Source organism: Suncus etruscus, chromosome 16, assembly GCF_024139225.1.
Source record: "Suncus etruscus isolate mSunEtr1 chromosome 16, mSunEtr1.pri.cur, whole genome shotgun sequence".
Classification (NCBI taxonomy): Eukaryota; Metazoa; Chordata; class Mammalia; order Eulipotyphla; family Soricidae; genus Suncus; species Suncus etruscus.
This window is the reverse complement of record NC_064863.1, coordinates 3,892,885-3,904,544: the sequence shown is the minus strand read 5'-3', so window position 1 is coordinate 3,904,544 and position 11,660 is coordinate 3,892,885. Positions and strand designations below refer to the sequence as shown.

Here is an 11,660-nt window from a genome sequence, read left to right as displayed (position 1 = left end):
TTGCATGCCAACATGCCCTGGATCAATGTTTTTTTTTTGTTTGTTTGTTTGATTTTTGTTTTTTGTTTTTTTGGGTCACACGCAGCGCTCAAGGGTCACTCCTGGCTCTACACAGAAATCATTCCTGGCAGGCTCGAGGAACCATATGGGATGCTGGAATTCAAACTACCATCCTTCCATTCATCCATGCAATCTCTCCAGCCCCCCTCTTTCTTTTGGATCAATGGTCTTATAGCAGGATTCATAGTTTGGCTTTAAAGGCTGTAGGTCAAATTTTAGGGAACTGAGGGCATAAATTAAATTAACAATTAAGTACATAATTAAACGAGTATATGATTATTATATATAATTATAATAATACAACATATAATTAAAGAATATGATTACATAATTAAATCAATAATTAAACTAAGGGCAGACATATGATAAATGCGTAAGCCTTTTTAAAAATTTTATTTATTTTGGTTTTTGGGCCATACCTGGCATTGCTCAGGGATCATGCCTAGCGCTGCTCTCAGAAATCAATCCTGGCAGGCTCGGGGGATCATGTGGGATGCCAGGAATTGAACCTGGGTTCGTCTGGGGTCGGCCACATGCAAGGCAAATGCCCTACCGCTGTGCTATTGCTCTTGCCCCCATGCATAGGCTTTATTTTCTTTTAAATTTTTGGCTACATACGAAGAAGCTTAGGGTTTACTGCAATCAGGGATCACTCCTGGCTGATCTAGGGAACATTATAGGGTGCTGATGATCATATCCGGGTGGGCGGTGTGCAAGACAAATGTCCTGCCTTCTATACTATCCTTTTGACCCCTGCTCAGACTTTTATAAGTAAAGATTATTTACCAGCAGAATTCATCTTCAACACCTACGTTCTATGCTAAGTACTCAATCCTTGAGGTTCCAAAATTGCCTTAAGGCAATTTGCCCAATTGAAGACTAGAACCTCTAAACAAGACATCAATCTTTTTCCCATTCTTGAAGTCAGTCTTGATTTCTAAAGCAGCACATTGCAAGAACAATATTATTCAAAAACATGTACTGACAACTGTTAGAAACTCTTCAGTCAAATATGCCAAGTAGTAAAGATGAAATATTAGACTGCAGAGACAAGTAGTTTCCCCAAAGTTAGACTTTAAATTAGTAACAGAATTAACCATCCAGGGGCCGGGGTGAGGTGGCGCTAGAGGTAAGGTGTCTGCCTTGCAAGCGCTAGCCAAGGAAGGACCGTGGTTCGATCCCCGGCATCCCCTATGGTCCTCCCAAGACAGGGACAATTTCTGAGTGCTTAGCCAGGAGTAACCCCTGACATCAAACGGATGTGGCCCCCCAAAAACAAAACAAAACAAAACAAAAAAAAAAAAAAGAATTAACCAACCAACCAAACCAAACCAAACAAAAATCCAACAGTCTGGAAAGTTTGGGCTTCTGTGTTCTCAGAACACTCTGAATTGCTTACTCCTACTGCTGCCCACTTACTAAACTTTACTACTGTATAAACATATATAAAGCTCCCTATGTTGTCAATGACATTTGCTTTAAAAGTGAAGGATAAGAAATAAAATGTATTCAGTGACAAATGTGGTCTAAGCATTGACAGTCTTAACACAAGTTAATAGTTGTGGTTTGTGAAAAAGAGAATTAGTTAGAGTGCAGAGTTGTATCCCAGTCCCTGCCCTATGGCAAGCATTTAATTTTTACAATTAATATAGTTTGCCTGAAGGAAAACTGTAAATAAGGAAGTTAATTCTTAATATTATGATAGCAAAACTATGTGCAGCAACTTGGTTAGATTTTGGAATATCTATATACTGTGATATTATCAACATTAAGATTTAGTTTTAAAATTGTAGCAATTTGCTAAAATTTTACAATAAAATGGTTCAGAAGCTATATGTTAAGATATATAAATTTTATAAGATACTTGAAACAAATATACCAAATATTTATTTTTCTCTGAAATATTTTTTACTACTTAACAAATTGTGTTTAATGAATACATACTAATTTTTAATGAGAAATGATTATTGTAATAGAAGCAATGTGTTCTGTTTTATAAGGATATCATGAAGGAAATAAAAATAATATATTTTAAAACTGAATTCTGGAGATAAAGCGGTGCCGCAAGTGGTAACATGTCTGCCTTGCTAGTCTAGAACAGACCTCAGTTTGATCCCCCAGTGTCTCATATGGTCCCCCAAGCCAGGAGCGATGTCTGAGATGATAGTCAGGAGTAACCCCTGAGCGTCAGCAGGTGTGACCCAAAAACCAAAACCAAAACCAAAACCAAAACAAAAAAACCCTGAATTCTGAAAAGAACATATGTGAAACAATTCAACTATTTATATTATAGAAAAGTTTTGATGTTAATTTCCATTGCAGGTTTTTTAAATTAATGATAAATGGAAAATAATAAATAAATAAATAAATAGAAAAAACTATACTGGTCATTAAAAAATAGAGTAGACACACCACTACTACTTTAGAACTGTTTCTGTGTGATTAAGTGAATTTCAAATGGACAGGTCATTCCACATCAACTTTATTCTATAATCAGGAGGGATGGCCAACTCTTTTTCTAAAGTGGGATTTCAGGTAGGGATTGGGGGAAAACCATTCTTGTATTGCTTCATTCAGGCTCCTCTTCTCATTTCAGAGAACAGCAGTCATTTTGTCATGCTTCCCTCAGGGAAATTGTTTGTAAATTAGAAGAAGATGAAGATACGTTTAGAAGAGGTAAAGTGTAGCAATTAGATGTAGAATTACCTTGGCTTCCCGGTAAAGTTAAAGAAGGTAAGAAAGAGAAGGTAAAATATGTGACTGTCATTATTTCTAAATTCTATGTTAAGTATTTAGTCATGATCTCAGTTAAACCTCTACTAGTAAAAGGTAAGTAAAATTATACTTTTCCCTTTTTGACTGTAGAACTTGAAGATCAGTGATTAAAAGTCTTGCTAAGTCGCACATTTAAAAATGCTAGAATCAGAATTTTATTCCAAGTTTAACTAGCACTAAAATTTTCTTACTTCAGGAATGGAACCAAGAAGACTGGATTTTTAAAAGCCTTTATAAGTTGCTGACCATGGAGGTTCAAGGCCCTTGAGTCTATAGTGCTTAACCTCTCTCTCAGAATCTCTCTGAGTAAGTGCTTTGGAAACAATAAAAAAATGAATGCAGAATGGCAGAGACAGAGAATCATCTCCAAAGGTCAGTAGCAGCCTGCGTTCTGTTGCCTATTTCTCCCACCTCAAGCCATATGTCCGGTAGATTGAGAACAGTTAGTATAATGAAGCCTTTATCAACTCCCTCTCACAGCCATTATCTGGTTGATTCATAAACTTTGTATGTTATTGAAAGGAAAGGGGAGGCAGCATTTGCTGGTGTAAAAGTATGGTAGGTCTGTAAAAAACACTTTCCAGACTCCTCTGGAGGAGTATAATTTTTCTGCTGTTTGTTGAAATCTTGAAATTAATGCATGCACCAGAATTTATATCTCTAAGGTGACAGTGCTAGAAATCTCAGCTCTTTAATCTGAGAGTTTTTAAGTAATAGTTACCTAATGAAGTATCATGTGGATAGCATTGAGAATATCTAATTAAGTGGCAGGAAGAAAGAGAAAAATAACTACAACACAAGCAAAATCATTTCACACTATATATACTAAAATGCCACAGTATACAGCTTTCAATTATATAATGTTATGTATCAGTCATAGCTTAATACACCCGGAGAAGAGTAACAAAGTAAAGAATTAGAAGGTTTAGATTTTTCAAATAAAATATTTGAAAAAAATTTAAAATTATTTATCCTAATTGAATGAAATAATTTATCCAAAATTATTTATTCATATCTAACTGGATGGTCTGTATTTTATCAAACAATAAATAATAGGACTGAAGAGGTAATTCAATGTATTGCTTTAAGGTTCTTTTCCAGTCTCTTCTGCTGTATGGAGTTGTTCTGCATCTTATTTTCCAGCTCACTGGTTCTGTCTTCAGCTGCTGTTACTCTGTTGGAAAGGCTTCCCATTGAGGTTTTCATTTCATCTGCTGAGTTATTCAGTCCTGTTATTTAAATAATAGTTTAATGATAGTTGAATACCTTAATTCAATACATTCAATGAATGTAATCCCTGGCACCAGATGGTCTCCTAAGTGCTATTGGGGCATCTCTGGAGTATTAAAATAAACTTTCTTAGTCAAATGTGAGGGTACAGAAAGAGAGAAAATCATGTTCAAGAGAGAACATGGGCATCTCAGATGGAAGAAAAAACAGAAATATGTGTTCAAGAGACAGCCTGGGCTTGAAAGAACCATCCACTAACTTTCACTTCTACTGTCAGAACAGTTAAACTGCCAGTACTGAAGTTCCATAACCCCAACCCCAAGCCTCATCTCTAGAACTCTAGAGGCTGCTGCAGGTCAGCTTATCTCAACCCTCTGGAGTGCCCACAGGAGTGCCCATGCCCAGACTAATCTGCTACCCAGCCTCCAGCCTTGCCCCAGGACACTGCCCAGCTGCCATGCCAGGTAAGACTCACCTGTTTAGTCACCTCAGGTGTCTCTGCCTCTCACTCAGAGATGTGGGGTGTCCAAGGGAGGCTTGGGGCATGATGAGGGACATTCCTGACCACTGGCAACTTGGCCCCTGAGGACAGTCTCCCTTCCCTTCATTTCCTAATCCCAGCAGGTGTCCGTGGTGCTCATCTTCCTTAGTCTCTCAAATCTGCCACTGAAGCTGACAAGATCAACCACAGAGGATCTTCTTTCTGTGACTCATTGCAGTGCCTGGCTTGAAGGGGCTCGAGGGACGAAGGGGGTGAGAGGAAATAGTGGAGCAAAGTTAGAAACAGGTGGAGGATGGAGCATGTAAATGGCCATTGGAATTTTAAGCTTTGATGAAGCAGGGAGGGGTCACTAGCCTGAAGGAAGCAATTAGGTAGACTGACCTGCTCTACAGTCTGCCCCTGGATCCTGGAACCAGCAGCTTTCTGCTCTGGCTAGAGTTGAGCATCTGTCCACATCTGCCCACTTCTGCCCAATCACTGGTTCTTTCTTCCTCTTCTCTCTGTGTTGACTAAGGCCGAGGTACAGAATTCTAATTGTAAGACATATGTAGGCAAAGGTGAGCTGTGGCTCTGTCAGAGGGGAGGAAGAACACTCCCTTCTGGACTTGAGTTCAAGGGTGGTTGTGACCTGGTCATGGTGTTGAGGAGGCCCTATGACTCTACTCGGAGGAAGTCAGGGGATGAGATATTTGTAGCAAAGAAACCAAGGTAAGAGATATCATTGGGAGATGCCTGTAAAGGAGATGGGAATGGTGCACTGGTGAAGGATGGTGTATTTAACTTAATCCCAACAATGACCCATTTCGTAATGACAGTGCTTGAAGCAATTAAAAATAAATACAAGTTAAAATACCATGATGTGTCCCAGGGACCATAGACAGAAGTGTCAGGCTCACCTCAGCCTCTTTGGTGTCAGGGTGCATGGCCAATCAGCTTCCTTCATTATTTCTCACTTTCTCTGCATTAACTTGCTTATCAACTACTGTCTGTTGGGGAGTGCCAGGGTCCAGAACAATAAGGGAGGTGGAGCTACCTTGGACAGGGCCCCTTGGTATCTTACCTTCTAAACCTCCTTGTCCCCAAAAGTGACCATGTCTTCCAGGCCCTTTTAGCCCACATAGATACTGGCATCACAGCTCCTCTCCTCCAGGGCCAAATTTACTTCTTCAATCTCTGGGCTTTGCCTCTGAGCCCCTGAGCACCACCAGTGGTCACTGGTGAGCATTGCCAGATGAGCGGCTCAACGTCCAACTCCCAGAATCATACAAAAGCAAAAACTATGTTCTAGTTCATTTACCCACCAGACCATTTTGCCCAAATGGACTACATTCCCTTTTTGGTTACTGGCCATGGTGCCTAAGGCACTGTTCAATATGCCTGGGCTAAGTCACTGTCATCTACAGCTTAACCAGCTTCTTTCATTTCCTTCAGTTATATCTAACAGGTGAACTGAGTTCCAAGCCTTGTCCTACCCACTTGCAGGCATGCTAGAATCACTGTCATCAACCAGCATAAGACAAGTTTCTTTTTTTTTTTTACCCCCCCACCTCCACCAAGTTTCTGTCTTCTTGAACTGCATCTGGCAGGTGCAGTACTGAGTCCTGTTGGCCTGCAACCTGCCCGTGCCTGGTCCTCCAGATAGTCAGGTCCAACACTCTGCTTTTCCTTACTTTGTACCAGGTGGGGAACATGTACCTCTTCTTCACTATGCTGTTTCTTCTGTACAGGCCCCTGATTTAGACAGCAGCATATTGTCCTACAGAAAGATGCTGTGTGGCTCAGAGACTGGGCACCTGGCCCTACCTGGGAATCTCTCTTGATGTCCTGAAACTGGCCACTCTCCTATCATTTTGGTCTCCTGGAACCCAGGACAGATCTATAATCAGGTTTGTTGAGCTGATCTTTCAGCTCCACCTTCTCTTCTTTAGAAGCATGAAATGGTTCTGCAGCCAGGATGGCATCTCAGGGAGGCCTTGGAGGCCCAGCTTGTTCCCCCACATCCTTTGCCACAGTTACACAAAAGCACCTGCTTATTTATAATAGTTCCATGGCCTCTGGCAATCCCAGCTGTTTGCTCTGGGGAACAGTTTGACTCCCAGAGGCTGGTCTGGGCCTCCTGAGTCACACAGAGCTGAAAAACAGTCCTGAACTGCTCCAGACAGCTATTTTTCTTCTCACCTGCTCACTCAGATCTACCTGCTCCATTTTTGCCTTTCCTAAGGCCTATGGGAGAATTTGAGTTGTCTGCATTAGTCTCCATTTCAGGCAAGGGGAAAAGATGGCTTAAACCAATCTCTGATTCTGAAATGAAACACAATTTTAAAATCACTGGTTTTTTTTAAACACTAGGCGTAGGACTCTGTGCTTAGAGATTGCTTCTGGAGAGGGCACTATTATGGAGTCTCACACCTTTTTCATATAACCTTGGGATACCAATTACTTTATTTTACCACATGTTTCTGCATCTTTCTATAAAACTAAGGGGAAAGAAATAAAGCTTGGGTTGGGAACTTTGATCCTCTTCGGCATCCTTTCCTGAGGGCTTGCCTTCTCCTGAGGTGAGCTTTCCCTGCCCAGAGACTGTGGAACTAGCAAAATTTGTTGTGTCTCTGAAGCATGGCAGACATTTTGGGCCTTTTTCTCTGCTTGCTTCAGCCTGGGAACTTTGATCCTTTCTGGCATCTTTCCTGAGGTGAGTTTTCCCTGCCGAGACTGTGGAACTACCTGACTTTTGCTGGTACAGCAGACATTTTGGGCCTTTTCTCTGCTTGCTTTAGCCTGGAAACTTTGACTCCCTATCTTTGGGATTCGTCATTGTGACTAGAATGTTTCTTGGGGTGCTTTTCTTGGGTCTCTTTTGGTTGGTACTCTTCGTGCATGCAGGATTTGATTTCATGTAGCCTTTATCTCTTGTAGTTTCTCTGTAATGATGTCCTTGACTGTTGATTCTTGCTGGGGACTTTCTTCCTGGGTCTCTGGGAATCCAGTGATTCTTATGTTGTTTCTGTTGAGTTTATCAAATACTTCTTTTCATCTCTTTTCATTCTTTGTGTATTTTTTCCATTGTATGAACATTTACTTTAAGGTTCTTTTCCAATCTCTTCTTCTGTATGAAGTTATTCATCTCATCTTCCAGCTTATTCATTTTATTCTCAGCTGCTGTTATCCAGTTGGAGAGGCTTTCCATTGAGGTTTTCATTTCATCTATTGATTTTCTTTATACCTGTTATTTTAGTTTGGAGTTTTATTTCTATCTTCATATCCTCTTGATTCGTAATTGTGTTAATTTTAACTCAATCTATGCTTTATTTGAGTTCCATGTGTTGGCCTGTGTTATTTCCCCATTGTCAAGCTTGCAGTGTGGACTTTTCTACATGCTATGGTGGTGTTCATTGGCTAGAATATGCTTACAGCCACGAAGCAGAGCAGTCATGCTCTTCTGGCTTCACTCTTTGTCGGCGGGATGGCTCACCTTGGAAGGGCCTTCAGGGAATGATCGGCAGAGAGGATCAATTCCCAGGCCACAGGACAGCTGAGAAAAGGCCCAAAATGTCTGCCGAACTTCAGGTCTCACAGTAGAGACCTCTTTTCAGAAGTCAAGTGTCAGAGAATGTTTTGAATGTCAGAGAATACCTCCCCCTTCCTCTCTCTTCTGCCTCTAATGATCAGGACGTCCCAGCCATCACAAAGAATGCTGGAACTCAGTTGCACAGCGGGCTGTAGCCAATGATGTTGCCATGGTGTCTCCCAGGTATACACAATGTGTGCTGGGGCAGAGGTGATTTTGTTTGGCTTTGGTAGCTCCTAGATTTAAGGGTTGAGTGTGGCCAGGTTTTGGAGGTACCAAGAGATTGGCATATTTGCCCACAAAGTGTCTGATCCTGCATGTAAGACCCTCTCGACAAGGTTTTCCTTAAAGAACTGAGTTTCTTCATGTACTCCTCAGAAGTATTTCATTGAGCCTCAGGGCCTGGATATAGGTCCGCTAGATTTCTCATTTGGTGTCTTTTTCAGTGACTCCATGTGGTGCCAGACCTCGGACCTCATATAGGCAAGACTGCATTTGTTAATTGCACCTCTTTCCTGGACCTTCTGGACACATCTGAAGTAAAACTGAGGGGGAATGCCCTGGACCACCCCCACCACAGCCCACACCCTGCTACTCCCTCGGCATTTCCTATCATCCTAACATGGAGCAGAAAATGAAAATGTGGAGTCTAAAATGCTAAAATAGGGGGATATTTTTGTTACCCCCGATCCAGATGCCACATTGGGAGACATCAGTCTCCCAGATAATATACTCAGTTGAGAAGATATTTCTGCCCCGTTTTAGTGCCCAGTTTGGGGGGATACTTTTTGACTCCCAATTTAAGGTGCTGCTTTTGGGGGACAGTGTTGTCCCCGATTCAAATGCCACCACTGGGAGATATTATACTGCTCACCTGGGAAGATACTTTGCCTTCTTATTCAACTGTCTTGTTTGGGGGACACTTTTTATTGTTCCCTGATATAAGGTGCAGCTTGTGGGGGACATGTTGTCCTCTAATTCAGATTCCACCATTGGGGGACATTACTGTTTCCCAGATAAAGTGCTCCCTTGGGGGAGTCTTCAGCCCATGGTTCAGAATCTGGTCTGGAGGACACTTTCTCTCCCTCGATTTAAGGTTCTACTTTGAGGGAAACAGTTGTCCCCTGATTAAGAAGTCACCATTGGGGGACATTACTGTGCTCCAGATAAAGCTCAGTTTGGGAGATATTTCTGCCCCTGGTTTAGTGTGGACTTTAGGGGACACTTTCTGTCCCCCGATATAAACTGCAGCTTGTGGAGGACACTGTTACCCCCCAGTTCAGATGCCAAGGATCTTCATGGGTATTGGGCATTATTTTTTTTTTAGAAACTCACTTATGTTCTATCAACCTGATTTCCATTCAGCCTATAAAGAACAGCTTAAGAGCATTCCATGGTGGTTCCTACCCATCTGGTGGCCTGAGCCATGGGAGCTGCAGACCAGTCTCTGGGCCAGGCTGAGCTCACCCCCAGTCTTCGGCAGGGAACTGCTGGACTGGCATGAAGGGCATCTGCACACCGGTCTGCACCCTTAGGCTGAGTATAGTAGTGAGGGCAAGAACCGGAGCAGACTATTCACCCTGAAATTCCTCCCTAGCCACAGCCTTCTCAGTAGCGGACTGCTCTTCCTTTTTGATTTCCTCGGGATCTCTGTAGAAGTAGTGATCAGGCATGACCTCCCCTGAGTGTTCCGGTAGATGGTGCCTCGAATTCGCAGAACTTCCCTGGGCCAGCATCCACCTCCTGAGACTCATGGAGTGAGCTGCCTTGTTGTTGCAAGGGATGGTAATATCCACTGAGTGCAGAGGAGAGTTGGTGCACAGAGCCATCGTAGGCCAATGAAAGTGAGATGCCTCTGTGAGGGGCTGGTGGTTGGCCTTGGGGTCAGGAACCCCCAAAAGTCTCGGCTCCCGGAAAGCTGCCTGGATTTGGTGAGTGCAAGTTCCAGGCATGAAGTGACCTTGATTGGAGTGGCTCCAGCGGCAGCAGCAATTTCAGCACAGCTCTCTGGCCAGTCGTCCTGGATGAGGTAACACTGGCATCAGCTGGGTTTTCTTTTAACTTTTTTTCTATTTTGTTTTTTGCTTTAATTAATTAATTAATTAATTAATTAATGTTTTTCAATACTCCAGGTGGGACATCAGCTAAGTTTTCAATGCAACAATGGCACAAACTGCCAGCAGAAGTTTCTCCCAGGTGCTGTTCATATTGATGATGCAGATGCCATCGCTCTTCATGTTGAAGACAACCCGTTCCATCTGGATGTCTAGATGAGTGTCACCTAAGTGGGTGCTGCAGCAAGGAGTTTGAGGACCTACTCCTCCTTCCTTGGCAGGCCATCGAGGGCTTGGTTCATTGGGACATTTCCCCTTAAGTTATGCCAGGAATTGAGCACAATGCTGAACGGAACCCAGCTGGGTGGTGCGCAAAGAACTGGGGGCATTTAACTATTTTTTCAGTGTCACCTCCTGGTGTTGAGGGGGCACTTGGTGACCTGCAATCAAGCAGCCTCTAATGAGGCCCAGAGATGTTGTATGAGTCCTCTTGGTTATGCTCCTTGGTTTGGGTGGTTCCCAGAAAGCTATGAGGATCCTCCTTCCATCAGAATGGAGACGGAGGGGAGAAAGGAGGAGAACAAAGAGGAAAACGTGTGGGTGAGGAGAGTGTGGGGAGCAAAAGGGCAGGAAGGACAGGGTGGGATTAGATCTGAATAGGAAGGGTCCATTCAGGCTATAGACCTGGGTTATGATGTGAGACAATGCAGCCCAGCCCTGTCCTGTGTCCTGGTGTGGGGCCAGCAGCATATTCTGGGCTTTGTTCTGGCCCACCACCCCCGGGTCTGTGGCCTCCCGAGGCATGTGGACCTCTAGGCTGGATGGCAGTTCCAGGGTTTTCCCTCTGACTCTGAGCATGACTCTGCTTGGACGTCAGGTGTTCTTGGCATCTGTGTGCAAGAGGTGGGGTGCGCTGGGCTTGTGGGGTGCCCTCAAGGAAGTCATCCCTCCTGGTTCCTCTAGGGTGCCAGACTTACTGAGGTCTAATTGCTCTCCAGTCTTATGGGTAGAGTCCAGGTGGGCTGTTTTCCCCACAACTATACTGTCTCTGCCACCACCTCCATCTTTCTTTCCTCCACCTCCTGGGCCATGTCTCCACTGACCTGTTCTGACCCCTCCTGTTTCACCTCTGACACCTCCATCTGGACCGATTCCATTACCTCCATTTCTTCCACTTCTTTCGTTGTTGGGGAGCACCGGGCTCTCAGACAACCAAGGGAGGTGGGCAGGGCTGGGGCAGGGTCTGGTTGGCACCTCCTCTCTGGGGAATCCTGTCTCCTGGGCCCCTCCACTCACACTTCTCCTAGGTCAGTGGCACATTTGCCAGCTGGGCCTGCAGCTTCTCTTCCTCCAAGGACAGGTTTTGGATGCGTTTCTAAAGGGGCAGGAGGCAGTGAGGAGACAGAAAGGTTGAGAGGGGCAGGTCCCAGGCCTCCTTGCCAGGAGCCCCCAGACTCTCTCTCTCCAGCAT

General features: G+C 43.7%; 1 pseudogene; it reads right to left on the bottom strand.

Moving 5' to 3' along the window:
* Positions 1 to 9,515: 9,515 nt before the first annotated feature.
* On the bottom strand, positions 9,516 to 10,491 carry LOC126032528 (40S ribosomal protein SA-like; annotated as a pseudogene).
* Positions 10,492 to 11,660: the final 1,169 nt, after the last annotated feature.